Consider the following 5433-nt stretch of genomic DNA (forward strand, 5'->3'; position numbering starts at 1 on the left):
CCAAAGAGAAACGCAGCTGGGCTGTGCAGTCTGAGCAGGAGAGGGGATTGCTGTCTGTGGTGTCTCTGCAGCCTCTGTCGTGGTGGTGAATCTGATCTCCGGAAGAAAGAGATGATGTTAAGAGTGCCCTTGGGTGTGGACATCCTGTGATACAGGCAGAATGAAAATCACCAGCCTGATCCATGATTGTAACAAGGAGGGGATGGTTAAACATCGAGTGGAGAGAAGAACCAGCAGGGTTGGAGAGTGAATGCACACGAGTGGGGACCCTGGTGTGATGTGCTTGGTATTCATGCACTGCCCAGCATCTGCTGGAGAGAGAAGGGACAGACCTCACGTCAGTGCAGTGGTGGGATTCAGTCATGGGCCCAAAGGCACCAAATCTGTCTGAGATGCCCTGGGGGGTGCCTGTCACACAATCAGTCTGAATGGGGAGGTTGTTCCTGTACAGGCCCTGTGCTGTCCGTGTCAGCTGCATGCAGTTGGGCTGGAGAGCCCTGGCATCTCATGTAGCTCTGCAGGCCTGTATTTGGGTATTAAATTAAGATTCAGGTGTCCTGGATTAGGTTAGGCAATGGAGGGATGCACATGAGACCACTGCCAAAGGAGATGTAGATAATAGAACTGATGGAGAAGAGAAAGAGAGACTTAGCTCTCCTTGGGCCACATGACCGCATTTGGTCAGCTGAAGACCTCTATAGGCTGCCCTGGACATAAGCAACTGTTACGGGTTCAGTTGTCCTACATGTGGGCATCTGCTGTCAATTTACCTGGACAATGGAATTTCCCACCAGCCTCCAAGGTGATGCCCCCAGATGCTGCCCTGTCTCTATGGACTGCTGCATTACAGCTGACAGTGACCAGCATGCATCTTGGTCACCTCTGGCACCTCAGATGTCACCAGCTGTTTGTGTCTGAACAGCTCACTCCTGGTCTCCATCTCCAGTAATTAGCATGGGAGCTGAGACAAGAAGCTCACATGCAGGTGCCTGTTTTGTGCACACCTGAACTATGCAAGAGGAATCCCAGCTCCTGGGGGTTGTGGTCTGCATGGGAGGGAGCTGAGACCCCTTCAGCAGTGTAAGAGAAACTACACTACTGGAAGTAAGTCTCTATCCCCAGCTGTGGGAGGGAACATCAGTGGTTGCTTCAGCCTGTTTCACAGCAGGTTCCCCTGGAGCCCCAGGGACACCTGGAGGGAGCCCAGGGGGGCAGAGAAAGTGCTGCCTTGGGCTGGGCCTCTGCTGCTGAGCTGGGCTGGGCTCCTGGGCTGGAGGGAGCTCCTGGCAAGGAGCAGCTCCTCTGCAAAGCACAGCAGGGGGAGGGCACAGCCTGCAAGTGCAAGGGGACAGGAGAGACATGCGAGAGATGTTACAGGCACTGTGTAGTGGGAGAATGCTGAGAGTTCACTGGTGGAGAAATCTACACAGTCCTTGACACAGTAAGTCTCTGGCTTCAGGGTGATACACAAGTGTCCTGGAGGGGCCTCCTAGAGCTGGCACATCTTGCTGCAGCTAGGATCTGGCAGGATGGCGCTCAGGGTTTCTTTATTGTGGAGAAGGACATGCTCCAGAGCAGGGCTTCCCTGCAGCACCATAAGGAACAGGGCATGAAAGCTCCCTTCTCCCGGGGATGTCTGCAAGGGTGGGAAGCTGGGTGTGCACTGAGGGGTGCCCAGGGCTGTCCTTCAGAGCAGGGTCCCTGCACCCCAGGGGCTGCGTGCTGGGGCAGGGGCTCTGTCGCCTGCCAGGGTCAGCACTCAGCCTGCCCAGGGAGCTCCCCACAATGCTACAGGGAGAAGCTGTGGGTGGAAGGTGTGATAGCTGGCAGGGCAGGGTCCTTCTGCAGTGGAGAGGGTGCTGCATGGGTCAGAGCTGCTCACAGCTCCCGATCAGCCCAGGGCATTTGCAGAGGGTCCTTTTGAAGAAGGACATTGAGGCAGTATTTACCTGAAAGCGAAGGAGTCTGTGCTTTGAGTTTTCCACTCTTTGTTGGCTGGGGGGCAGTGGCAGATGGGAATTTACTTCTTCGCTCTGGCGAAGGCACAAAGACCCCAGTTCTCATGAAGACTTCTCTGAGCTGCTCCTGAGCCCCTGCAGACACAGAGATGCCCCTGGGCAGTGCCCTGCTGCCAGGAGGGGCCTGCAGGGCAGAGCCGAGCGTGCAGTGGGCAAGCTGGGGTCTGGAGCACCAAAAGGGAGGAGATGTGGGGACAGAGAAACATCTGCCGGCAGGGAGAGCTCCAGGCAGCAGAGCCATGGGCAGGGAGTGAGAGGGAGCTGCTGCCAGAAATGCTGTGGGAGGGGGGGTTAATACACCCGCGTGCCATGACCTGCACTGCAGATGCCTTCCCCGGAGCAAGCCCCCGACCTCTTCTGCCACCCAGCAGAGCCTTCACCGCAAAGGCCATGTGGTCCACGGCATGAGTTAGCTCCTTGACAGATGGACCCCTGACGAACCTCCTGAGTACCCATCTGTTTGTCCCTGTACTGCCTCCATGAACAGGAGGATTGGGGAATTTCTCCATTTTTCCTCTCCTCTTCATGTTGCCTTTGTTCCCAGCTAAGGTGGGGGCTCCGGGCAATGCTGGTTGCAGGGCTGAGTGAGCCAACTCTCCATTCAGGTCACAGGATCCTTCGGACATTCAATTATTTCCCGGGGGGGTCCTGCTGGGCTGCAGGCTGCCTTCCAGAAGGGCACAGCTCTCCCATGCCATCTCTGTGTTACCTGGCAGCCCCTCAGTACTAAGGCCATGGAAATGCTGCTGGAAGGCTGTATGCAAGCAGCTGTAATGAGCCCTCTGTGGCCCTGGCTGCGAGGGGAGAGCTGAGATATTCCTCAGGTAGGATGAGACAGTAGGAGCAGTTTGGAGACCTGCACTTGGGAGCTGGATTCACCTGCTCTCACCATTGTCCGCTTTCTTCTCAGGGGAACATCTAGGTATAATTGTCCTCCAGCTCAAAGAAGTGGCAGCCTAGGGCAGCTGAGACCAGGCTGGTGGACAGACTGGCTGTCCTCACTCTGCATGAAGGGATAGTCCTTTGGCTTCACAGAACCCACAAGGTTTCTCTTGGAGACAAGCAGAAATGCCAAGGATTTCTGCCTTAAAAATACCACTCACTGTGATGGGGCAACTAGAAGCAGATAAACAAAACAAAATCCCCACAGCTCTTCTCTGCAGTTCAGTGAATTGGGAGTGACAATGCTGAAAAGCTCTTTAAGACCACGAGTGGATTAACATCACTCCCAGTTCCTATTTATCTCTTGTTGTAGGGCAGAACTGACTCCTCCAGAGCCCAGAGCAGAGCCCCCTGCTTTGTGGGGCATCCTCAGCCAGCACCCACCAGTGTTCACAAAAGGGACCAGCCAAAGGTTTTCTGAAAGGGGAGAGGCAATTTGGGGGGTTTCCATGAGAACTGGAATAAGTTTTGCTGTGAGATGTCTACCCTAACTTGTCACTGCCTTTTCCTGCTTGGACAGGTCCCAGTGCCCAGAGGAAGCAAATGTCCAATGGCAGCTCCATCACTCAGTTCCTCCTCCTGGCATTCGCAGACACACAGGGGCTGCAGCTCTTGACCTTCTGCCTCTTCGTGGGCATCTACCTGGCTGCCCTCCTGGGCAACGGCCTCATCATCACCGCCATAGCCTGGGACCACCGCCTCCACACCCCCATGTACTTCTTCCTCCTCAACCTCTCCCTCCTGGACCTGGGCTCCATCTCCACCACTCTCCCCAAAGCCATGGCCAATTCCCTGTGGGACACCAGGGCCATCTCCTACTTGGGATGTGCTGCACAGGTCTTTTTTTTCTTTTTCTGTGTTACAGCAGAGTATTGTCTTCTCACTGTCATGGCCTGTGACCGCTACGTGGCCATCTGCAAACCCCTGCACTACGGGACCCTGCTGGGCAGCAGAGCTTGTGTCCACATGGCAGCAGCTGCCTGGGGCACTGGGTTTCTCAATGCTCTCCTGCACACGGCCAATACATTTTCGCCAGGCAATGTCCTGGACCAGTTCTTCTGTGAAATCCCCCAGATCCTCAAGCTCTCCTGCTCAGATGCCGACCTCAGGGAAGTGGGGCTAATTGTGGTTAGTGCCTGTTTAGTCTTTGGGTGTTTTGTTTTCCTTGTGGTGTCCTATGTGCAGATCTTCAGGGCCGTGCTGAGGATCCCCTCTGAGCAGGGACGCCACAAAGCCTTTTCCACGTGCCTCCCTCACCTGGCCGTGGTCTCCCTGTTTCTCAGCACTGCCATGTTTGCCTACCTGAAGCCCCCTGCCACCTCCTCCCCATTCCTGGATGTGGTGGTGGCAGTTCTGTACTCGGTGGTGCCTCCAGCAGTGAACCCCCTCATCTACAGCATGAGAAACCAGGAGCTCAAGGATGCAGTGTGGAAACTGATGACTGGATTATTTTCAAAAGCATGAAACTGTTTGTCGTCTTCTGCAAATCACTTAATGTAATTCGTTACAGGCCCAGCCTGCCTTCTGTAATTTTTTTCGGTGTTGGTTTTGAGTTTTGGGGTTTTTTTGCTTTGTTTTACTTTTGGTAATCTTGTCCACAAAGAAATGTCATGATTTTTGCTATTTCTAATGATGTATATCTATCCAGATTCTGTGTGACCCACAGACTGTGTACATGAGGAGCCGTGCTCTCTGTGTGTTTAATGAAAATAAAGGACCTTCCAGTGACTTGTTAGTCTGAGATCCTGCCTCCAAGACTTCTCTGGAGCTGCAGGGGCAGTGCCTGTGTGCAGAGGTGGAGGCAAAAGGAGTCCCGGCACAGCAGCACTGCCAGGGAGCACCAGTGCTTGGTCCTCCCAGAGCTGCTCACTTTCCACTTCAGCGCTGTCCTTCTTAGCTCTTGTGTTGGTGTAAGGCCTGAGTGCTCTTGAGGCTTGCTCACAGTCCTGCTGGGTGGCCGTCCTGTGACTGCAGGCAGGGACAGGCAATGGGCACCTCTGTGACAGAGCTGGCCTCCATAACAGCATTTCCATCATACAAGGTGATCTCCTCAGGGCAGTGCCTGAAGCTTCGGTCTTCTTTCCAAGTGTCTCTCAAGAACATGCCCAGGAAAATGCCCAGGACAGAAAACACCAGTGAATTGCTGAAATGTGTGAGTGTGCAGGGTGGGGGCAAACAGCAGTGTCCTCGCACCACCAGGCTCCTGGGAGAGCCATGAAGAAGCAGCAGAGCAGGCTCTGATCTATTCCCGTGTGTGCTGGACACCCCAGGGAAGCTGCCCCAGGACAATCATCACAGACCAGCCAATAAAAACCACCGCTTCCAGCACTGGCCTCTCAGCCCACCTCCTAGAGGTCCTGTATCCCTCTATGGAGGGACACCAAATGACTTGTCCAGAAGTCCATGTTTGCATTGTAAAGAGGAGGCCTAAGCATCCACATCGTATGCATGTGGTGAGATGAACCCGAGTGAG

Source organism: Nipponia nippon, unplaced genomic scaffold (assembly GCF_047370975.1).
Source record: "Nipponia nippon isolate SJK-2023a ecotype South Korea unplaced genomic scaffold, ASM4737097v1 scaffold_48, whole genome shotgun sequence".
Lineage (NCBI taxonomy): Eukaryota > Metazoa > Chordata > Aves > Pelecaniformes > Threskiornithidae > Nipponia > Nipponia nippon.